Raw genomic sequence first — 25,107 nt, 5'->3', positions numbered from 1 at the left:
TTGAAAGAAAAGTCCAGCTGGCCTATCAAGCCTGCCTCAAATGGTTGCAATTCAGTGCACCCTCTTCACTTTACAGTTCCACAGATACAGTCCAGTCCCTTCATAAATTTAAATGCAATTACATTTTCTCAAAGTTAATGCTTCTCTAGAGTAATGATGCATGTTATAATGGAATTTTTAAAAAGGGGGCTTTTTTTGGATAGCTATGAAGGTCATATATTCACCATTCTGAAGTTCTAGAGGAGAACTCCTAAGTCATACCTAGTAAAGATCCTCTGTCTCCTAATCCCAGCAATCCTGTGACTTTAGTTTGATTCTAGCACTCAACTATAAAGCTAGGTCCTTTCTACGTGGCCTGATAATTGGCAGGAGGAGTGTTCTTTTAAGCTGGATTTCCCTATGTTCCAATTCTGGTTGCTTCACTGGTGAAGGCTTAGGAGATAGAGAACTGACCTTTGTGTTCACAGGTAATGATTTGAGACATCCACAACTCTAACCTGCCAGGATAAGTCACTGAAGGCCTTTCCTTGACAATTGTATATGGTTGCCTCTGTTGGACTTTATTTGATTTGCCCAATCTCCTCTTCCTGTATCCCTTCCACTCTGTTCCCAATGCCTTGGGCCTTTAATCATGTCAGTCCTCATTGCCTTCATGTCCCTCTCCCACCTGACGTACGTTGCTTATTATTTACATAACACAGGGACATATCTTGTGTGAGTGTGATTATGGTTTGGCTTAGCCTACAAAATCCAACCACTAAAAGTTGATATTTAACCTAATCCTATGCTTGCCTGTCCTATATGCATAACTTTTGATTCCCCTAACCTATTTAGTTCAAATTGTCTGTACATACTGAAACAGTCTACAAAAGGTAGGTGGGTTGTGTATAAGATGTGCAAGCACTGGACTAGGTTAGATATCCATTGCTTAGTGGTTTAATTCCACTGTAATTTTCTCTTCAGTATTGTTGCTGGACTAGTAATCCAGAGACCCAGGGTGATGCTTTAGAGTCTAGGGTTTGAATCCTACCACAGCAGATGGTGAAATTTGAATTCAATAAAAATCTGGAATTAAAAGTCTAATGATGACCATGAAACCATTGTCGATTGTTGTAAAAACCCATCTGGCTCACTAATGTCCTTTAGGGAAGGAAATCTGTCATCCTTACCTAATAAGACCATGAGATGCAGGAGCAGAAGGGAGGCCATTCGGCCTATCGAGTCTGTTCCGCCATTCAATGAGATCATGGCTGATCAGATAATCCTCAACTCCACTTTCCTGCCTTTTCCCCATAGCCCTTGATTCCCTTACTGATCAAAAATCTGTCTGTCTCAACCCTGAATACACTTAATGACCCAGCCTCTACAGCCCTCTGTGGTAAAGATTTCCACAGATTCACTACCCTCTGAGAGAAGAAATTCATCTCTGTTTTAAATGGGCGAACCCATACTCTGAGATTATGCCCTCTGGCCCTAGGCTCTCTTACAAGGGGAAACAGACTTTCAGCATCCACCCTGTCAAGCCCCCTAAGAATCTTACATGTTTCAAAAAGGTTACCTCTCATTCTTCTAAACTCCAGTGAGTACAGGCCCAACCTACTCAACCTCTCCTCATAAGAAAATCCCTCCATACCCGGGATCAACCTAATGAATCTTCTCTGGACTGCCTCCAATGCCGGTATATCTTTCCTTAGATAAGGGGACCAAAACTGTTCACAGTATTCCAGGTGTGGTCTAACTACTGCCTTGTATAGTTTTAGCGAGACTTCCCAATTTTTATACTTCATTCCCTTTGAAATAAAGGCAACGTTTTATTTGCCTTCCCTATTACCTGCTGAACTTGTATGCTAGCTTTTTGTGATTCATGCACGAGGACCCCCAAATCCCTCTGTGCCACAGGTTTCTGCAGTCTTTCTCCATTTAAATAATATCCAGCACCTCTATTCTTCCTGCCAAAGTACATAACCTCACATTTTCCCACATTATATTCCATTTGCCAAATTTTTTGCCCAATCACTTAATCTGTCTATATCCCCCTGTAGACTCTTTGTGTTATCCTCACCACTTGCCTTCCCACTTATTTTTGTATCGGCTGCAAATTTGGGTGATAGTACAATCATACCTGGCCTGGCATGACCATGTGACTCCAGACACACAGCAGTGTGGTTGAACCTTAAATGCCCTCTGAAATGTCCCAGCAAGACACTCAGTTGTAACAAACCACTACAAAGTCATAAAAAAGGAATGAAACTAGACAGACCACCTTGCGTCAACCTAGGCCCCGGAAACGACAACAGCAATCACAGCCCTGTCGACCCTGCAAAGTCCTCCTTACTAACATCTGGGGGCTAGTGCCAAAATTGGGAGAGCTGTCTCATAGACTAGTAAAGCAACAGCTTGACATAGTCAACCTCACAGAATTATACCTTACTGATAATGTCCCAGACATCACCATCACCATCCCTGGGAATGTCCTGTCCCACCGGCAGGAAAGGCCCAGTAGAGGTGGCAGCACAGTGGTATACAGTCGGGAGGGAGTTGCCCTGGGAGTCATCAACGTCAACTCCGGACCCCATGAAGCATCATGGAATCAGGTCAAACATGGGCAAGGAAAGCTCCTGCTGATTACCATGTACTGCCATCCCTTAGTTGATGAGTCAGTGCTCCTACATGTTGAACAACACTTGGAGGAAGCACTGAAGGTGGCAAGGGCGCAGAATGTACTCTGGGTGGGGGACTTCAACGTCCATTACCGAGAGTGGCTCGGTAGCACCAGTACTGACTGAACTGGCCGAGTCCTAAATGACATAGCTGCTAGACTGAGTCTGTGGCAGGTGATGAGGGAACCAAGAGGGAAAAACATAGTTGACTTCATCTTCACCAACCTGCCTACCGCAGGTGTATCTGTCCATGACAGTATCGGTCGGAGTGACCACCGCACATTGTGGAGACACAGTCCCACCTTCACATTGAGGATACCTTGCATCATGTTGTGTGACATAACAACTGTGCTAAGTGGGATAGATTTTGAACAGATCTAGCAACTCAAGACTGGGCATCCATAAAGTGCTGTGGGCCATCAGCAGCAGCAGAATTGCACTCGAACACAATCTGTTACCTCATTGCCTGGCATATCCCCCACTCTACCATTATTATCAAGCGAGGGGATCAACTCTGGCTCAATAAAGAGTGCAGGGGGGCATGCCATGAGCAGCACCAGGCATACCTAAAAACGATGTGTCAACCTGGTGAAGCTATAGCACAGGACTACTTGTGTCAAACAGCATAAGCAGCAAGTGATAGACAGAGCTAAGCAATCCCACAACCAACAGTTCAGATCTAAGCTCTGCAGTCCTGCCACATCCAGTCGTGAATGGTGGTGGACAATTAAAAAACTCACTGGAGGAGGAGGTTCCACAAATATGCCCATCCTCAATGATTGAGAAGCCTAGCACATCAGTGCAAAAGATAAGGCTGAAGCATTTGCAACAATCTTCAGCCGGAAGTGTTAAGTGGATGATCCATCTCGGCCTCCTCCGTAGATCCCCAGCATCAAAGATGCCAGCCTTCAGCCAATTCGATTCACTCCACGTGATACCAAGAAATAACTGAAGGCACTGGACCCTGTAAAGGCTATGGGCCTGACAATATTCCAGCAAGAGTACTGAAGACTTGAGCTCCAGAATTTGCTACACCCCTAGCCAAGCAGTTCCAGTACATCTACCTGGCTATGTGGAAAATTGCCGAGGTATGTCCTATACACAAAAAGCAAGACAAGTCCAACTCGGCCAATTACCGCCCCATCAGTCTGTTCTCAATCATCATTAAAGTGATGGAAGGGGTCATCTACAGTGCTATCAAGTAGCACTTGCTTAGCAATAACCTGCTCACTGACACCCAGTTTGGGTTCTGCCGGGTCCACTCAACTCCTGACTTCATTACAGCCTTGGTTCAAACATGGACAAAAGAACTAAACTCTCACAAGTCGACAGTGACTGCACTTAACATCAAGGAAGTATTTGACTTAGTTTGGCATCAAGGAGCCCGAGCAAAACTGGAGTCAATGGGAATCAGAGAGAAAACACTCCAAGGTTGGAGTCATAACCAACACAAAGGAAGATGGTTGTGGTTATTGGAGGTCAGTCATCTCAGCTACTGGCATCACTGCAGGTGTTCCTCAGGGTAGTGTCCTAGGCCCGACCATCTTCAGCTGCTTCATCAATAACCTTCCTTTCAACATAAGGTCAGATGTAGGGATGCTCACTGATGATTGCACAATGCTCAGCACCATTTGCGACTCCTCAGATACCGAAGCAGTACCTGTCCAAATGCAGCATGACCTGGACAATACCCAGGCTTGGGCTGACAAGTGGCAAGTAACATTCGCACCACACAAGTGTCAGGTGATGACCATCTCCTACAAGAGAGAATCCAATCATCACCCCTTGGTGTACAACAGCATTACCATCACTGAATCCCCCACCATCAACATCCTGGGGGTTACCATTGACCAGAAACTGAACTGGACTAGCCATATCAATATTGTGGCTACAAGAGCAGGTCAGAGGCTACGAATCCTGCAATGGGTAACTCACCTCATGACTCCCCAAAGCCTGACCGCCATCTACAAGGCACAAGACAGGAGTGTGATGGAGAAGTCCCCACATGCCTGGATGAATGCTGCTTCCACAACACTCAGAAGCTTTACACTGTCCAGGGCAAAGCAGCCCGTTTGATTGGCACCACATCCACAAACATTCACTCCCTTCTCCACCAACGCACAGTGGCAGCAGTGTGTACCATTTACAAGATGCACCACAGGAATTCACCAAGGCTTCTTCAACAGAATCTTCCAAACCCACGACCGCTACCACCTAGAAGGACAAGGGCAATGCATTGATGGGAGCACCACACCTGGAAGTTCCCCTGCAAGTCACTCACCATCCTGACTTGGAAATATGTTGCTGTTCCTTCACTGTCGCTGGGTCAACATCCTGCAGCTCCCTTCCTAACTGCAGTGTTGGTGTACCCACACCACATGGACTACAGTGGTTCAAGAAGGCAGCTCACCTTCTCAAGGGCACCAAGGGATGGCCCAGCCAGCGAAACCCACACCCCATTAATGAATAAAAGAAAGTAGAATTGCATACAATTACATAAAATGTACAAAACAGAAGCAAGCCAATTATCCTGGTCTTTACCAGTACTTGTGCTCCACATGAGCCACCTCCCACCCTACTTCATGTCATGCTATCAGTATATCTTTCTATTCCTTTCTCTCTCATGTGTTTATCTAGCTTCCTCTTAAATGCATGTATGCTATTCACCTCAACTATTCCTTGTGATGGTGAGTTTCACATTCTAATTAGTTTCTGGATTTAAAGTCTTTCTTGAATTCCCAACTGGATTTATTGGTGTTTATCATATGGCCCCTAGATTTACAATTGTTTACCACTCTCCTCCTTCAACATTTTTTGCGTGTTTATAATCTTATTTATGCCCGGTAGTTCAATGAATTTTTTTTGTGAATTCTAAAGATAAAGTCCCAACTGACCAACTGGGACTGAACTTTGAAGGGCCAGATCCAAATGCATCATCATGCAAACTACAGGCGAAATTTGTCATTTTTCTAAACAAATTAATATTAATAATGAAATCAGAAGGAAGACCTCTCAGAATATTTAGTAACTATGTGTGTAAGGCTATGGGACAGCTTTAAAAGGCATCCTGTCAGTCACTGAGTTATTTTGCCAGGAGCAAGTTGACCATGTCCCACCCTCTCTGTGACCAGGAGATCATAGGTGAGACATTCATAAGTAGCAGGCTTTCTATGTCCATTTTCATTTCTAATTTTGAAATGTCAAGGGTATTTTAATTGTTTTTACAAGACTATGATTTTAGAATGATCCAAGATAAAAAAAGTCATTGGAAGAATGATTTTCTATAGCACATAATAAAGTTGCATGTTCTGACTTAACGCAGCCATGCTAGTCACATGATACGCAATGTGTTTGAAAGGAACAATGGTGGTCATCAGCTTTGGAAGATTGCACTTTCATTTGCTGGTAGCTGGGTTTGAATCAGTTACATTAGAAAGAGCGATTGATGATTTTCTGTCCCTGGTGCCTGTTAAATGCAACTTTTTAATATATTGTTTCTGCACATTTCTCAGTGCGCAGAAACTAGAATGTGAGGAAATGGAAATGTCACACATTTTGAAGATAATAAAATTATTATGTATATTCAAAGTTTGTACCCTGCAGCAAAAGCAATAATGTTCCTTGTCCAAATGCGAATCAATGTTTTATGACATGGTAAACTCTTTAAAGATTACCTTGTGTAGTAACATATGAGAAACAAAGTACCCAACCCAAATTGTGGATCAGGATGAGGAAACAGCAAAGATTTATTTTGTCTTATTCCGGCTGGATGCAACTGACTGTCCCTCTTTCAAGTACCAAGGAGAGGGGATAAAAAGACACTCGGCATTCATTTTGCAAGTTCTTTATTTTAAAACTAATTAAACTTTAATGTAAGTTCCTCTAATTGGCAGCAATTGTCTGCGTAATCCAGGAGTGGAACTCAGTCACCCGAGCATAGACTGCAGGGATTTGGAGGGAGCAGTTAACACTGCCCCAAGAAACGATGCCCACCAGATACCAGGCTCCTCCATCTTTGCAGACAAGAGGTCCACCTGAGTCAGCCTGTAGGAAGAGGACAAACCAATTCAATGTGATTGTTACCAAAAAAAAGACTATTTAATGCAATGCAACATTTTCCTTATGACATATTTTCCATACTGTGCAAGAAGTAGCACCAGCACCACCAGCACAAATCATACCACCCGAGATCTTATTGTCCCACGTTTTCTGGCACTTTGCGGTGATAAGGAGGGGAAGGGCTGCTTGCTGCAGTTGGCATGGAGTATTGATCGCTGAGGGATCAAGGAAGAGCTCTTGGTATGTAGTTAGGTTATCTGGAACTATTGAGGCAATCCTAAGTTTTCAAATACTTACAAATTTATTAAAACAATGAGCAGTTTGACAATCACGCCACTGTCACTCAATAGAGTAGATAAAAAGAAACTATTTAGTCTGCTGGGGGAAATGCAGAACAAGGAGCATAATTAGGCCCACACCATTCAGGAATGAAATCAGGATGGCGGAAACCTGAAACTCTCTTTTCCAAATTACTGTGGATGTTGAGCCAATCAAAACTTTCAAGACTCGGGTCAATGGATGTTTGTTAGGTGAGGGATCTGAAGCAACGGCAAGTGAATGTGTTGAGTTACTGATCATCTGCGCCTAACTGAATGGTGGAATAGGCTTGAAGGACCAAATAACCTGTTCCCATATTCCTATTTAATTTTCTTGGCAAAACTATATTGGATGCAGCCTCCCTTACTGATTCTAAACAATGTCTGCTTGGGATCTAGAGAAATGGTTCAAAGAAGGAAATGGGGAAGTCATGAATAAAGACAGGAAACAGAGTAAATTGAAAACAAGTGAGATGAAGGAACGTGTATTAGCTTTGTGAGCTTTTAAATCACTTCACAGAATCACTTGGCATTTGATTTTGGACCAGACATGATGAGGACCTTAAAGCCCATAAATATGGATTTTCTTTACGGTGTAATAGTTTTCAAGTGTATTCCAAAAATGCATAATTTAGGAAATTTTGTATTTGATCATTCCTGACTTCTAGTATTTTAATTTTGTTTACTGGGGGAAAAAAACACTCCTGAATTCTTATTTGACACTGGTGTGAATGAGTTAACATCTTTGACTTCTGGATCTTCTAGATCAAAAGGAAAAAGCTAATGGTTGATGAATACCCCAGGGGAAGTAATCCCCCTTGTTTCAAGGAGATGTTTCAGTTTACTCTGCAACATATGTCAGAAGAAAAAATAACCCCTGGTTAGGACCTAAAATCTGATTGGTTGACAAAATTTCAACAGGGGGACTTGAACAGCCATCTTGTAAAGGGAACTATGAACATCTTGTGTGTTCATGTTTGTAACAGCTGGCATTGATCTAATGGGCCAAATGACCCTGATGTTCAAACTACAATTAATGAGCCAATTACAAAGCCCTTCTAACACATTAGAAAAAAAATAATTTCGATCACCATAACATAATGCAATCAATATTCCAATCAACATTAAAAATAACACACTAAACATTTGATTCTTATTAATTACCTTGTTCTAAACATTGGTAATTTATTTTTAAATAGTTTAAATATTTCCTTCACTAAATGTAGAGAAAGATTGTATTAATATAGAGTCTCACCACATCTTTTCGGAACATCCCATTGTGTTTCACATACAACTTAGTGCATTCAAAGTCTGGCCTGAGGTGGAAATGACAGTCATGTTGTGCACAATAGTAAATAACAATTTCTGCTACCCCATGTTTCTCTAACTAGTGGACTGACCTCTTCAGTGATACTGTATCATAAGCTTTGCTGAAGTTTAAACAAACAGAGTTGGATTTTCTTCAAAATTATGCAGGATGATTGACAAACATCAGGGATATTAGGTGAGGAGGGTTGTGCAAGGATCAATTGATTGCAATCTCTGTAACTGGAAGGGGAAGAAAATTTACCGTGCCACGTGGCAGAGTCCAGACATAAGGAAGATGGCTGTGCTAAATACAATAATCATTTATTACATGTTGCCTTTGAACCATTTCTCTATTGGTAACCTTCAACATTCTCAAATAATATCAAAAAGCTTGCCAAGTCTGTCCTTGCCACGATCTATGGTCTTACTATTGTTAGGAAATAGAAAAAATTAAGTATGTTATATTGGTATTTGTGGGTGTTAGGAATGAGTTTTGGCTTTAATGTTTAAGTTTTTGTATTTCTGTATCTGTGTGTAAAGAAAGGTCAAATAGAGTTTTAGTTTCACTTTAAAAAGGTGCTTGCATTTCTAATGAGTTTTTTTATGACTGTAAGCTAAGTTAAATAAACAAGGGTAGAAGAATTGGACTGTTGCCTAGCAATAGGAGGCCAGAGTGGCAGGACCCTCACACAGACACACACACACACACAGATACACATAAACATTATAGAAACATCAATTTTGATTTGGAAGCTGTGGAATGCAGTTGGTTTTTGAAAGTAACTACCAGGAGAGACTGGAGCAAAAGGGACAGATAGCCAGTCCCAAGCTAAGGAACAACCCAAAAATCCAGAGGAGCAGAAGAGGGGAAAGTCCAAAGAAGACCTTATAGCCAAAGGAAGGACAGGAACCTGGAAAAGGTCCTGTTAATGAAGTTAAAACTGAGTGGAAGAGAGAAAGGCTCCAAGCTTCAGATTTAAAAGAGGCAAACGCTGGAGAAAGCAGATTTAAAGCGAGAACAGCTTGAAAGAGGCAAGAAGGTCCAAAGAGACAACTGAAGGTCTGTAACTCTTTGCTATGGACATGTGAAACAGTGGTAATGTTGACGGTTGAGTCGGTGAGAGAGAGTGCGTGGAAGACAGCTTGAATGCATGTTATGACTAAGGGAGGAGGAACATCAGAAAGAGAGTTCTAAACCCTGGAGGTGCACCCTTGCGGAAGGTGTCTGTGTTCTTACTGTGGACATTAGTGTATAAGATGGCTTTTGTAAATTGCGTTAGCCTTACAAACCTGTGTATATCTATAAAGGTATAGTTGTGGGTGAAGGAGTGTTGCAATATAGTTAATCTTTTTCTATTTAATAAGTGTTTTATTCTTTTGTTAAAAGTTCATCAGCTGACTCCTGTGACTCTGTTCAGTAGCTACTCTCCACATAGCTAAACAAACAAATAAAAGTTAGGATCTATCAAGCTGGGGTCAGGCATGTCCTAGGGTAATCTCAGCTGGGATCGTAACGCTATGTCCCAGAGAATTGACTTTAAGGTTTTCGTCTTCAGTTTCAAATCCCTCCACAACCTTGCTCCTTCCCACTGCCCTGATCTTCCCTAGATTGTATTCCTGCTTACCTTCTCCAGTTCTCCAACACTGGCTTGTGTCCCATTCCCCCACCCTTCCACTGCTTCAGCCAACTTATCTCTGCACCCTTGGTGTTTCCACCTTGTCAACTCCCTCTTGCTTAGAAAACCTTCAAATGTGTTTTTATTCCTTCGATGTCTTTCTTTTGCCCCACTCCGAACCAATTCATTATCCAGACTATCCATCACCATGTGCCTTGAGATACCTCTTCTTTGTAATAAACTCTGGTTTCTTGTGTACCCTAAAATTGACAGCTGTGCCTTCAGCCATGTAGGCATGAAGCACTGGAATTCCCTCCTCAATCCTCTTCACCTCCCCAGTGCTCTCTTCTCTTGAAAAGCAAAGCTTAAAACCTGCCTCTTTGACCAAGCATTTAGTCACTTGTCCTAAAGTTTCCTTCTTTGGTGCTGTGTCGATTTTAGTTTGATAATGCTCCTGCAAAGTACTTGTGTTACTCTACGCATTTAGCATGCTATATCATTTTTTAAAAATTCATTCAAGGGATGTGGGCTTTGCTGGTTAGGCCAGCATTTATTGCCCATCCCTAATTGCCCTCGAGAAGGTGATGGTGAGCTGCTTTCCTGGACCGCTGCAGTCCATGTGGTGTAAGTACACCTACCATGCTGTTAGGGAAGGAGTTCCAGGATTTTGACCCAGCGACAGTGAAGGAACGGCAATATATTTCCAAATCAGGATGGTGAGTGGCTTGTAGGGGAACTTCGAGGTGGTGGTGTTTCCATGTGTCTGCTGCCCTCTCCCTTCTAGATGGTAGTGGTCCTGGGTTTGGAAGGTACTGTCTAAGGAGCCTGGGTGAATTGATGTAATGCATCTTTTAGATGATACACACTGCTGGCACTGTGCGTTGGTGGTGGAGGGACTGAATGTTTGTTGATTGGGTTCCAATCAAGACGGCTGCTTTGTCCTGGGTGGTGTCGAATTTCTTGAATGTTGTGGGAGCTGCAATCATCCAGGCAAGTGGAGAGCATTCCATCACAGTCCTGACTTGTGCCTTGTAGATGGTGGACAGGGTTTGGAGAGTCAGGATGTAAGGTACTTGCCACAGGATCCCTAGCCTAGCAAATTGTTGTCATGAGCACTGTGGAAATATAAGTTATAGTTGTAGAAAGCAAAGTGCAGAAAGGAGCTTTTACAAATGTGATCACTGTTTGTTGTGTCCATTTGTACTATTCTAACATAGACAACACAGTTTATTTGGAAAGTAGATATAAGGGTCCCATACCAGTCGATTGGGTTAGACCACATCCTGAAGTGACACACAACTTGCCCCCTGGGAAATTGGCGGCAACACTTGCCAGGCAAACGGGGGAAATGCAGTTAGTAAATCTAACAGGGGATATGAGCTTCAACAGAGTCACATCATCATCGTTGTTATATTGGATTCCAGGCAGGATGGATAATGACCTGTAACAGAAAAGGCAGAGATTAGGTCTAACTCACTGGGGATGACTAAGCTTCCATCCTGTTATACAGAAGGAACAATAGTTTCTCTCAGGTTTGGTAGATTGTAGGTAAAGCAGCTCAACTGCTGCAACTGCACCAGTAATCCTGTTTGCCTCTTGGAGGAGCTAGGAACAGGGTGAGGGAGGGAGGGGGATGGGTTGTAGCAAAGTTGTAGCAGCTGGGTGGGAATAACTCTGAAGGTTTACCGCTGAGAGGTTGCACCAATACCCAAACCTGTTGCTTTAAATTATTTATGGATTGATGTGACCATAGCACAGAGTGGTGCCTAATCTTCCAAGAGTAATCTAGTTTTTGCATGATAGTTCAGCAGAAACAGATTGTTAAATCTCATATAGAATCAGGTGTTGGTCATATTTGGGCATTGTGAAATTTTGGTGAGATGAGGGGCTATATACCCCATTAATTTTTAAGTTTAGTTTTACATAGCTGTCAGGATTATCACATTCATTTTAGAGGCTCTTTAGGAGATACATATCTTTGTACTTTCTTAAAAATCAGCAGTTTGTGATTTTTTGGGGTTATATGCAGGGTCTACACTGCCCATTGGCAGACTTTGAAAGATCCTTGCAACATCTACAGAGAAAAGAAAAAAAATCATGTTTCAGGTCTCCACAGACTCTCCATTCTCCACTGATGCCACCTGATCTTTCCAGTATTCTATGTTATTTTTGTTTTAAACTTCCAGCATGTGTAGTATTTTGCCTGTTGCTTTAAAGGGCCTTGTCCAGAGTTGGGGATCTTTTCAGGCTGTTAAATGTGGAACAGTTAGAAGCAACTTGCTTTGAAAGTTTGTCCTTCGTGTCCCTCCAAACATCAGTGCATAGAGATGTCACTGAGACAATACCCTTCTTGCTTTTTACAATACGCATAATTTACCTCTAGACCACATTTCTTGCAAGCAATAAATCTATTTAAATTGTGGGTTTGGCTTTATGACAAATTAATACATATTTTTTCCCTGAAGAAAGTGGAGGTTTAATTAGTGGCCAATGCACTGGGGCAGACTATATGTGTTTCAATGCAATGCACCCAGGATAACTGGCTCCACATCATATTATCAATTACATCATCAATCTCTGCACGAGCCTCTTAAAAGGAAGGTAACTTTAATAAGGTCAGAATAAAGAAATTTTTTATTATTTAGATCAATGGGAAAGCAAGTTCTGGCACTCTTGTATTGGCATGGCCTCTTGATTTAGCAACACAAATTGCCGAAATCATTGCAGAATAAAAGTGTAAATAATAACATGATATTTGTGCGACAGTAACTTGAGAAACTAATTATTGCTGACGTGAGCCAAAAGGTGAGGGCACTTTACTTGGTTAAAGAGTGAAGATAATAAATAAGATAAGATGGAAATCTTATCCTTTGTGATGCTAGGAAAGTTTCTCTTTCAGTTCTGAAGAGTTTGAGGAGTTTATTCACTTGAACTTTGCACTTCATTTGGAAAATTGGGCTCCACTGGCAAGGCTAGCATTCATTGTGCATCTCTCATTGCCCTGAGAAGCTGCTGGTGGGGCTTCTTCTGTTTGATACAACTGAGTGGCTTGCTAGGCTACTTCAGAAGGCAGTTAAGAGTCAACTACGTACAGGCCACACTGGGGAAGGACAAGGGATTTCCTTCCTTAAAGAATATTAATAAACCAGTAAGCTTTTGCAACAATCCAACAGCTGCATGGTCACTTTTACTGATGTCAGCTTTTCATTTCTAGATTTTTGTTAAAACTGAATTCAGTTTCTCAAACTGCCATGGTTGAATTTGAACTTGCATTAATCGAATTAGTAGTACAGTAACATTGCCAGTACACTCTGCCAAGCTATGATTTCTTTCTGCAAAATTCACAAGTAACAAGCAATACCAGAGGATTTCTAGGTCCCTTTTGAATCCTCATATTCTGGGAGCCTTCTTGCATTGAACATTTATTGGATGCTCCAACGATTGCAAGGTCCGCTGTGCTATGGGGAAGAAAGACATTGCTCAGAGTAAGGGATTTTTGTCCATGAGTGCTACCATTATAGATTCTGAAGATTCTGAGTGGAATTCTTACCTCACTTCACAGTGGGTAGCAGTCACAACCCAGTTTTCATTGATCAAGGAGCCCCCACAGAAGTGCGAGCCAATGGTGTCCTGTCAGACAGAGGTGATGAGTATTCAATGGAGAAAAGGAAAAAAAATCAGTTTCCTTTGGCCGTCACCAGGCCAAAATCCATCACTGTCAATCGAAATTCCTGACTCATTCAAGCACTTCTGCCTACCTTGAGATGTACAAGTGTCAGCCAGTTTGGAATATTTATATTGACAAAAATTTGAGTACTGCAGATTTGCCACAATTTTTTGGGATGATTCAAAGCTGTGATCATTGTTTTTTGGAAAAGGTTTTAGGTATAAAAGAATTAGTATTTAAAACTGTCTGCAATATATCTGTTGCAGAAATTGTATTGGAATCAAAGCAAGTTGATTGTTTCAGGACAGAAACATTGACCCAATTTTGCAGCCAGCGGTCAAGTGACGGGACTTAAAAAAAAGTTAGTTGAAATGGAAAAATTCAACATTGCACAAATATAAAATTAGTTTTTCAGGACCAGAGACATGGTTCAGCAATAAATTTTGATTTAGGACACTATTAAAATCCAAGTTATACACCATTCAACAAGGCATAGCTTTTTCAAGAGATTTTATAGTGAGATCAATAGTGAGTTGTGTCCAAATTTAAAAGCAGAACTTAAAGGTAATAATATCTGCATTGTTACCTGATGCTTGTGGAAATTGGCATAGGGATAAACAAATTAGAAGGTTAAATTTGTGGCTGAAGAGCTGAACCCAGACTTTCATTTTTGAGGCAGGAATTGCGAGATGGGCCATTTCCTTACGTCGCGATCCTGCCTCCTGCCTGTCAGTGACCGCTCATGCTAGTTTCATCGTGGATGGTGGACCGGGCTAGAGTTGGGTTGCCACCTCTGGAAGCAGGCCTGAGGCCAGAATGGAGGCAAGTAGATGCCGAGACAGGCAAGTTAGAAGGCCCATCTCCACTCCCTGCTACATTGGCCTAGATTGATAGCTGAGTGTGAGGCCCCCTAAAACCTCACCCTCAACCCCATCACCATACATGCCCCATTAGAGCCCAGTGCCCCTCTATACACCCCATACCAACTCACCCAGTACCCACTATATACAGAACTCTTGAGCCCTCTTATAATATTGGGAAGTCTTTGAGACCACTAATGAAACTGTCAACACAAGCACATTCATTCAAAAGCCACTTTGTAAGTAAAACCTAATTCTTTCAAATGGTCATAAAACAGTCAAGATAAAAAAATCTCCCATTGCTCTTGACAGTTGTGTCAACAAGCTCTGTTGAGCTGGATCCATTATTGGAGTTTAGAGTTCAGCCAAGCATTTATACTGGGATTTCATTGCACAGCTGTATAAAGAAAACCTTAGAATATATTAAACATTAATCATGAATACATTAAAACCATTGAGGTAGCCTGAATAGATGACCATCTGTTCCACTGCTTCAAAGGTTCAGCAGATGGCTGGACTGTCAATCAAAGAAAATATTAAATCACAGGGAAAATTTTACGCATTTAAAATCTGAATTTCAATAGTGTTGAATGCAGGAGAGCACTTTATTTAGTGGATAAAGTGCTTTTATACAAGTAACCACTTCCACAATGCTGGTCAATTTAATACTCACTTGCTTTTTCTAAACAAAGCCCTATCATTAATTATTGTATTAAAACATATTCAATTTATCGTGCACCATTACATTGTTGAAGTTGTCAACAGCTTTTAAACTTACCTGTCAAAAGGCGTCCGACTCCAGACTAGGGTTTCTCCATGGTTCACGGCTCTTCCGAAGTGCCATGAACCATGTCACCTACCAAAATGAACCCAATTGCATGGAAATAGGGGGAGGGATTCACCTCATCCATACAATGAAGCAGGCAAGGGCAGGATTGCTGTATCTGTGCTAGCTACCTGCGCTTTTATCCTGTGTCCTTAAAAATGAAGGGAATGGGGGCGGGAATCATAGAATTGTGTCCCACACACTATTTATAAATCCCGCCTGCCTCCATTCCAACTAGGACAGAGAAATGAAAATCCAGCCCCTGGTGTGTAAGGCAGTGGCTTTGCTTCATAGGTCACTGGCACCTGTACTGGGGAAAGAGGAAGAGGTTGGGAGTGGCTCCACTTAAACTAAACTGGGACCAGTGTCCTGGCAAATCAAATAAGTAGAGCAGTAGACAAGACGTTAAACTAATAAAGGGGAAGCAGGAGAATTCAGGAAAGGATGAATTCAGAACCAGCAAGGGAAATGTCAAGGCTCTAGAGTAGAACAGCATTTGGGTAAAAATAAGCAGAGTGGGTCAGGAAGGAACAGCGAGAGCAACACAAATAACAAGACAATGATGACTAAGGTCAGGGAAAATTTAAAAAACAGTCAAAGCTATAGATTTTATATTTGAATGAATGAAGAATGCACAATAAATTGAATGCAATAGCACTGATAGAAATTAATGGGTATGATCTAATCGCCATTACAGAGAGGTGATTGCAAAGTGACCAAGGTTGGGAGCCAAATATTCCAGGATGCTTAACATTTAGAAGAGATAGACAAAATGAAGTAGATGGAGGGGTAGCCCTAATAATAAAGAATGGCATAAAGGTGGCAGGGAGAAAGGATCTTAACTCAGAAAATCAAGAAGTAGAATCAGTTTGGATGGAGCTAAGAAACAGCAAGGGGCAGAGAATTGACAGGAGTTGTTTACAGGCCCTATAACAATCATTATAGCCTAGGCAAGGGCAGGTATAAATCTGGAAATTAGAGGTGCATATAATAAGATTTATACAGCAATCATAATCTTCATATAGACCAGGCAATACAAATTTGCAGTAATAGTGTGGAGCATGAGTTTGTACAAGATAGTTTTCTAAATCGGTGTGTTGAGGAATAACTAGGCAACAGGCTACTTTGGATTTAATATTGTGCAATGAGAAAGGTTAATTCAAAACCTTGCAGTAAGGGGGCCTATAGAAAAGAATGCCCATAATATGATATCATTTTATATTGAGTTTGAAAGTGATTCAGTTAAGTCTGATACTAAGGTCTTAAATCTAAACAAAGTAAACTATGGAGGTATGAAGGGAGAGTTGGCTAAAGTAGGTTGGGAAACTACATGATAAGATGCGATGATAATATAAGCAATGGCTAGTATTTAAAGAATTAATACATGATTTGCAAAAAATATACATTCTATTAAGTCACATAAATCCCATAGAAAATGTAGTCCAACCCTAGCCAACATGAGGAGTTAAAGATAGTACTAGATCAAAGGAAGAGGCTTATAATGTTGCCAAAAAGAATATTAAGCTTGAGGATTTTAGATTTCAGCAAAGGAAGTCCAAAAATTGATAAGGGTCAGGATTTTATGTTTGGTGTGCAGGCGCATGCCCGACACACTCAAGCATAATATGATGCGCGATAACATCCGGTGTGCGTTCCAATGTCATTGTGCACACGTGTGATATTTCGTTCGGTGGCCGTGCACCGGAGTCGGCTGTGCAACTGCCAATAATTGAAAGGCTTATTAAGGCTATTAACAAGCTAATTAAAATCAAATTAACACTGTCCGTCCAACTTTACCACTGGCGGGCAAGCAAAATGGCCAAGTGGCCTTTACATATTTTAGGATTGGGATGAGGTTTCTTAAAGAAAATAAAACTTTATATTTGAATTAAAAACATGTCCCAGCTCATGTGACACAGACAAATGAGGCGACATGTTTTTTTAAAATTCTTACTGTCTTTATCAATTTTTAAAAAAAGTGCTTCAACCTCCCTGAGGCAGCACCGTGCCTCAGGGAGCTCTTTTTCACGTGACTATTAAGAGATATAAAACAGTTTGTAAAACCTTTCTATAAATATGTGAAAAGAGAAAGATTGGTGAAAGTATACATGTTTTAGATGCAGAGGGAAAGTGATATTTTCATAGGAATGAGGAAATGGCAGAGATATTAAACAAATACCATGGCTCAGATTTTTGCCACAAATGTGGGGAAAATCCCAGAAATGGTCAAACATTCTAAATCCTGCCCCTGAACCCAGCTTTTCCCACCTTCACAAGGATGGGACTGGAGTTGGACCAGGGTTCGCACATGCGAGATTCGTGGAGACAGCTGGCCATTTTATTTAAATCATCAGCTGCCTCCACTGAAGTGGGATTTTGGAAAGCCAGGAGTGTGAAACCTGGAGTGTGCAGATTAGCCCAGGTGAGAGCAGGTCTGAATTTGATGGGTCCCCAGGATACCCCTTTAGAGAGGTAAGGTACCCCTTTGGATAGTGTCCCTGGACATGTTTGGGAGAGATAAGACACCCTTTAGGAGAGTTAAGACACCATTTTATATTGTTAAAATTAAACATGACTATGCACTTTTTGTGCACAAATTCATTGGAACTGTCAAGATGTCAAGGAACTATCCAGCTGTCAAGGAACTGTCAAAGAACTCTCCAACTGTCAAGGAAGTGTCAAAGCTGTCAAGGAGCTGTCAAAGAAGTGTCAAAGCTGACAAGGAAGTGTCCAAGGATACTAGGTGAGTTGTCATGTAGGGCATAATGGCAAAAGGCCATGTATGGGGGGGACATGGGTTGGAATAGAGGGTATGAGGGACCTTGGGTGGGAAGCATAGGTTGGCATGGATGAGTCTCAGGGAGTGTATGAGGGGTGTGGCTGGAGGGATGTTTTTGTTTTAATCTTTTATATATTCAAACACAGCTGGCACACAAAAGCAGGGTTCCGCCTAGCCTGCCTCCACACCTGGCAGCTTCTACACCTGTTCCAGGGTGTTTCGTATCCCAATTCCTATCTCAGCTTGCCCCACCCCACCCATGTGACCGAAGATTCGACCACTGGGCGGACAATTTTTAAGGTCATGTTGACAGGGCCGGGAAATCTCCCAATTCAGCGCACCTGACCCAGGGACTAAAATCTGGGCCCCTCCGGACAAAAATGAACTTTCTGGAAAGAAAGAGGAACCAAAGGTCTATGAGAGATTTGAAATCAGAATAAGTAAAGAAATAGCACTGGAGAAATTAATTGGGCAAAGCGGTGAACAGCAATGATCTAGTTTAATGGCAGAGCAGGCTGAAAGGGCCAACTGACCTTTTCCTGCTCTTATTTCATGTTTTTATATTAAAAAATGGAAGTTCTCATCAAATCAGTGATTTCTAATTGATTTTCCATCTGCAAGCACTTCAAGTGAAGGAACAGGGCATCACTGGCAGCAATCTCTGGATTTCTGCATTTGAACTGCACATGTACTGATGCCAGAAATTGCTGTCAGTTTCACAGAGTAATAGCGACAAACATTCAATTTCATTATTGTAACAACTACAAAATTCAGGGCATTACATCACGTAATGCTCAAAAGGGAGAGATTTGTTGTAGCTGGCTTGCCCATTTAAACCCATTTACTCTAGAGGGGCTAAATTTGTTTGCCCATCAAAATAGGCGCTGGGATCATGATGCACAATTAACCTGCACCCATTCAATATGATGTAGTTTATTTTTAATTTATTTTTAATTTTTAATTTTTTTTAAATGTCCTAAGCAGCAGAGGTCACATGTTTGGAATCACCAATCGCCTTAGACACTGCTCAATTTACCACAGGCACATCCTTTATTTAGCAATCATCTTTATCAATCAGGACTCCTATGAATCATTCATATGCTTCACCTCACACTCACAATTATCACAGCTATAAATCTCACACCCACAGTTTGCACACACTGCCAGCTATTCAACCATGACAGCCACATGACCCAAGCACATTGCACCACACTCACTGACACACATTCCTTACTCTTGCAGGAGAAAGTGGCCCACAACGGGAGGCAGCGGGAGCTAACCAGGTGGGGACTGGTGTCATTGCATGTTCTAATCCCCATGGAGGATTAATAAATAATGTTGGTCATTATTGTGATGCTCTTTGCTGAGCTTATGGCCAGCAACAGGCCTGAAACCATCAAAGATGATGGTATCCTCATACAACTCCCCGTAGACTCTGCCTCTCACATCCAACATCAGCTCACCCCACATTCGCTGCTGATTTATGAGATGCAGATGATCTAAGCAAGCACCTCTTGCTATGGCCCCCTCCCTGCACTACAGGCTTACCCTTGTGTCTTTTTCCTTGCAAACATCCGAGAAGTGCAATTTGACCAGGCAGTGGAGGAACAGCAAGCAGACACTGATAATGAAAATGCAGCATCACTCCATTCAACACTCGCAGCCACCAGCTCAGACACTGGCAGTGCCCATAATTTTAGAGGATAGCAGCATAGAGACAGGATCTGCATGTTGAATCATAGAATGGTTACCACACAGGCGGAGGCTATTCAACCTTTGAGTCTTCAAGAGAACAATTTAGCTACGCTCACACTTCAACCTACTTCTTGTAGCACTTCAATTTTCTTCCCTTCAAGTGCTTATCCAATTCCCTTTTGAAAGCCATAATTGAAGCTGCTGCCAAACACTTTCAGACACTGCATTCCAGATCTGAAACATTGGCTGCATAGAAACTTTTCCCTCATCTCAGGTGGTGGAGCAGTGGTCACATGTTGTATGCAACAGTGAATGGCAAACTGCAAGACGTTGCAAATATGCAGCTCCAGCCTTGAAGGAGGCTGATGCATAAAAGTTCATCACCACAGCCACCTTGATAGCCGTTGGTAACATGGTCCTTGCCCTGTCTGAACTGTTTTGGCTGCAACAGTTGGCAGATTTCTGTGAGGATGCCCTTATGGAAGCACAGGCATCTCACACATTTTTCCTTGCTGAGGTTCATATAGAAGAATTGCTCAGGGAGCACCCTCTCCTGCTGAGAGCACTTCTCCTCCTCCTCCTCCCTCTTTCAGCAGCTTCGTCTGCTTCACTTAACCTCTGCACATTCTCCCAGCCACATTGTATTCCTACTAGATCACTCATGTCTAGGAGGAACTGGTTTGTGCAGAAGACCGAAATCAGCAAAAGTCCCACAGTACCTGCCACACCACCCCCTGTAGACTTTTACAACATGAAACACCTATATTTAACACAGAACACTTGTTGGATCATGTCAATTGCCATAAGAAATCAACCAGTAACTAACCTGTTGTGGTATAATGATCACTTTAAATAGCACTGGTCGGATGTCCTTCCTGCTGCTGAATGCGTGTTCAGCCATGTGTGATTAGAGGTGGTGTTAGCTGGAGTACTGAGCACCAAATGGCATCGCTGGTGTCAAATCAGCATTGCACACAGATTGGCATCATGGTTTGTCTGCTATGCATACTTCCAGAAGACGTTCAGTGCCCTCACTAATATGGTGGCTGGCACAACAGCCCAGAATCATGGACAGAATTTTCAGGTTGGTGGGCAGGTGCAATTGGCGGGTACAGGACCAGCTGAGAAATGGGCCACCGCCCATGATCAGCCCATGACTGTGATTTCACACTGGCTGGACAATTAAAGCCTGCTTATTGTGAAATGTGGCTTCTCAATGGTTCGGAAGGGCCGGGCACGGGTCCAATGGCGACCTGGCGTGCAATTTAGAAACGGCACCGGCAGCCCCTTGAAGGCTGCTGGGAAACAAGTAAACAGTCTGCGTTACGAAGACAGTACTCATGGCCTTGGCAGCGGCTGGAGATGCTAGGCAGGAGGGCCGTTTGGGTGGGTACTCGACCCTTGGCTTTTCGGATGAGTGCCTCGCCGTGCTTCTGGAGGAGGTGCTGACAGGAGGGGCACCCTTGCACCAAGCTGCCGCTGACCAGGTTCGATCAGGATGCCCTGGAGCTAGAGAGCTGGCACAGTCAATGTGCAAATGGTCGTGGAGAGGTGGGGGTGTCAGACGAAGGTAAAAGTGCAGTGCACAGAGTTGAGAGTTTCAAATTGTGCAGCCATTCTAGTGTAGTCTCTTCACTGATGGGAATCTCAAACCTGGAGTCCCCATTGATCATTGCAAGAAGATGGCACCATGATGCAGATCTCCATTGTCTCACCAGGGTGCCTGGCATGCACAGTGACAGTGTGATGACTTTAACTAATGATATGTCCTTGTTCTCCCTTAGATTCACCAACACACACTCAATTGCAGGGCCCCGAAGGGCCACCCCAGATGTCAGAGAACCACCGGACTTCATCTACATCTGCGTCACGCCTGCACTCTGAACCAGGCACCAATACAGATACCAGCATCTTGGTGGGTATTAGATCATCGGCTACATTGTCAGCGCACACAGCTGAGGGCACTTCACACTCGCTTGAGGTGCAGGCGGAGGCAGAGAGTGCCCAAGGCGCCGGCAGTCGGAGGACTGCTGGAGACCAGGATGGTACTGGGTCAAAGGCAGATGATGAGCCTTCTACTTTGGGCTTTCTGCTGGCCCTGCACCCCTTGTGCCTGCACCTCTCCTCCCACAGGTCGACTCCCCTGGAAGCTGCATCGAGACATCTGGCCTCCTCTCCCTTCTGCCCCTCTCTTCCTCCTGAGAGGAGGTGCCTCCAGCAGGTGCAGGCCCAGCGGAGAGCACAGTCCCCATCGCCAGGGTTACAGATTGATACCTGGAAGGATCCACATGGTCTGAATTCTCCAGGGGCTTTGGAGACAGCAATGAGTCCCGAAATGAAGCTTGGAAATGCTAACAATGAAGCCCCAAACAGAGATGGAGTTGCCAAGTACCAATAAGCAACCAGCAGTGAACTATCTCCTCACTACTCACACTGACAATGCTGCTGACCCTTTTTCTTCTGCCCTTGGATGAGGTTTTGCAAAATGTCGGCTGCCCGCCTGCTAGTTTTGCCTGTGCGATGTGCGTGTAATTGTACAGGCAACATGAAATCTTGATCAATTGCCTTTTTAATGGCCTTAACTGGCCTCTTAATTGATGGCGGGCATGGCTTTGACATTTGCGTGCGCCCACCAACCGAAATATCGCACAAGCGCGGGATGACATAAGGACACTCGCCTGACATCATCTCGCGCAGTTTTACATCTGATCTGGTCGGGCGCGTGACCGCCCGATCAGCATAAAATTCTGCCCCATGTGCGTGTGGGCTCAGGCGTCACTTTGGATCTCAAACTGCAGCTGCAGTTTCCAAATGAAGGGTGCTCCCAATCTGAGGTTTGCAATGTAAATGTTGCAGGTAAGCATAATCTGAGATTAGCCAGCGTTTAATTGTTTTTAGTGAAAGAGGCCTGTAGATCAGATACTGTTTGTACATCTCCTGTTCCAAGTGAGAATAAACTAACATGAAATGACTGTGTCATTGAATACAGGAAAAAGAACAAAAACAAAACTCAAAGTGGTGGTAGGTCATCAGTACTATTGAGAGTTACACTCAATTGTATCAATGGCTATTTTATAAACCCATGTCTGTCATTACTGATGGTATATCTGGCACATTGGGAGTTGTGCTAATCTCTAACTGTAGTAACAACATACCTACAGTGAGACCTGCCAGGGCCAGGATCCTGGGACAGCGTTTTCGCCATTTACAATCCGTGCATGGCCGGTGGCAACATGGGTGATGGCTAGAACCCCACAGCCTAGATTTAAAGTAGGCAGTGCACAAATAGGAGTTAGTTTAAGCAACGTGCTTCTAAGAAAAGCAAATGCTAAAATAGTCACTGTAAAATGTAACTTACTCTGTCCATAAGCTGTGCCAAGAAGGGTGAGGCAGGAGATGAGCCACAGGAAAACCATGGTTGTTGCTTTGGCTGTTACGTTGAGTTTGAGAATTGTGATTAAAGGCATTTTATAGCCTAACTGTGATACTGGCTATTGCATAGATAAAAGTCTGAGCTTTATACCCCTATGTCCCTGACAGCATTTCTTTCCACCCATTGTTGAAACAGTGAATATAAATTACTGACTCCTGATAAATTTAGTAAACGGGTCTGCAAATGTTGAACACAGATGAAAATTTCTGCAAACAGAGTATCTCACCTATCTTTGTAATGTGCCCATTTAATGACTCAGTATAATCTAAATATGGTGACAGAAAACATTATGCATTGCTGAAAAAAGAGACATGCTGATGAAGCTTTTTGCCATTTAGAAATTACCCTGGTCAGAACAGATGCAAGAATGCCAAATTTCAAAGGGAACAACAATTTATGCTGCATGAGAAAAAGGTGCTGATTTGTTGGAAAGTTGGTTCTGATTGGTTGAGATGCTGCCATGACGAATGTACCAGGGAGTTTCTGTTTATCAAAAAGGGTGCAATGTTTGGATATATTCCTTTTTCCCACAGGGGACAGGCTCCTGCAAATGAATATATATAGTTTCTAGCAAACGTAAGTGAGCCACATTGTGAGCCTGACTAATAATCTTAAATTGGTTGTTAGTGTAATTCTTAGCATACGCGAGATTGTTCAGCAAGTTCTGTTCAATTGCAGAATCACATCCAACATTAGATATTATATTCTGGGTTTTGCAAGCAAGGGTTGGTTGGGTATAGCCAGTACTCTGGCTATTGTGAACAGCTGAAGGGATGTGTTGTTTAATACAATCCACCAGTCAACAGGATGTATGGCTTACATATCTGCAACACAATGGCATTGAAACTCATGTCCCAATTTACCAATTTGCGTGGTAGGCAGAACACCTTTTTGGCTTGATGGCAGCATCCTGTTAGTAGGCTGTATGTTCAATCAATGTGAGAATTTGATCAATGTTCTGTAAATTGACATCCAGGGTGTGCAGGCCATTGGTGTGGGCCATTATGTACTTAGTGGCCTATCACATCTGATTCTCCATGAGGTTGACCACTCTTTCAATGGAGGTGGTGATCAGTATAAATGCCTGAGACATCATGGCACTCATGCTTGAGATAGCCTCCTCCATTTTTTGTACAAAGGTGCACACTGCCCCTGGAAATGCTAATGGAAGCACAGGCATTTCTTGTTCCTGCTCCACAAGTACCCGTTTACTCAAGAGTCAGCATTTGTGTCCATCTGAACAGAGCTTGAAGTCTCCTGCAGTCTCCGACAGACTCTCCACTGCTGTTCCTGTCTCCAGCACCTGCTCCTGTTCACATGTGATGTCCTCCTCACCATGTGCCATCCTACCAATCTGTGATGCTGGACCCACTGTTGTCTGTGTATTTGCACTGGTGGAGGGTACACACTAGTCATGTGACACTCTGAAGTCTCCTTGTGCTTGTCATTCATCACCTCTGTTGGGACCATTAATGTACCTGTGGGAGATGGAAGACATGAGTTAGTATTAAAAGTAGGTGAACTAGGGCTTCAAGTTAGCATTGTACAGATCACGGCATTTAATGTATCAGTGACATTAATTCAACATGAGTGACAGTGAGGTGCCAAGTGGGAGTGTGATATCAAATGCTGACATCAGGTTTCTTCGCCACCTTCAAGTCTCCATCAGAAATGGCCTTTACTGCTGCCATCCTGCCTCCTCCATCAAGGTCACAGTAGCCATGGCTACAGCTCCAATCCCTGATTCTCTGCCTCTCCCTCGAATTGTGGGTTCTCTTCTCCTCCAATGAGAAAAGGCAGAGAGTGGGGATTGTGAGAAGTGAACTGATTGCTGAGGTTAGAAGGCTGACCCTTCAGGAGGGTGATTGTGAGGAATGGGTATGAGAA

The 25,107-nt window shown here is 42.8% G+C and overlaps 1 pseudogene; it reads right to left on the bottom strand.

Moving 5' to 3' along the window:
* Window positions 1-6,542: 6,542 nt before the first annotated feature.
* LOC121280050 lies at window positions 6,543-23,254 on the bottom strand (annotated as a pseudogene).
* Between the last annotated feature and the right edge of the window lie 1,853 nt (window positions 23,255-25,107).

This window comes from Carcharodon carcharias, chromosome 7 (assembly GCF_017639515.1).
Source record: "Carcharodon carcharias isolate sCarCar2 chromosome 7, sCarCar2.pri, whole genome shotgun sequence".
In the NCBI taxonomy this organism is placed as follows: domain Eukaryota; kingdom Metazoa; phylum Chordata; class Chondrichthyes; order Lamniformes; family Lamnidae; genus Carcharodon; species Carcharodon carcharias.
This window is presented reverse-complemented; position numbering and strand designations above follow the sequence as displayed.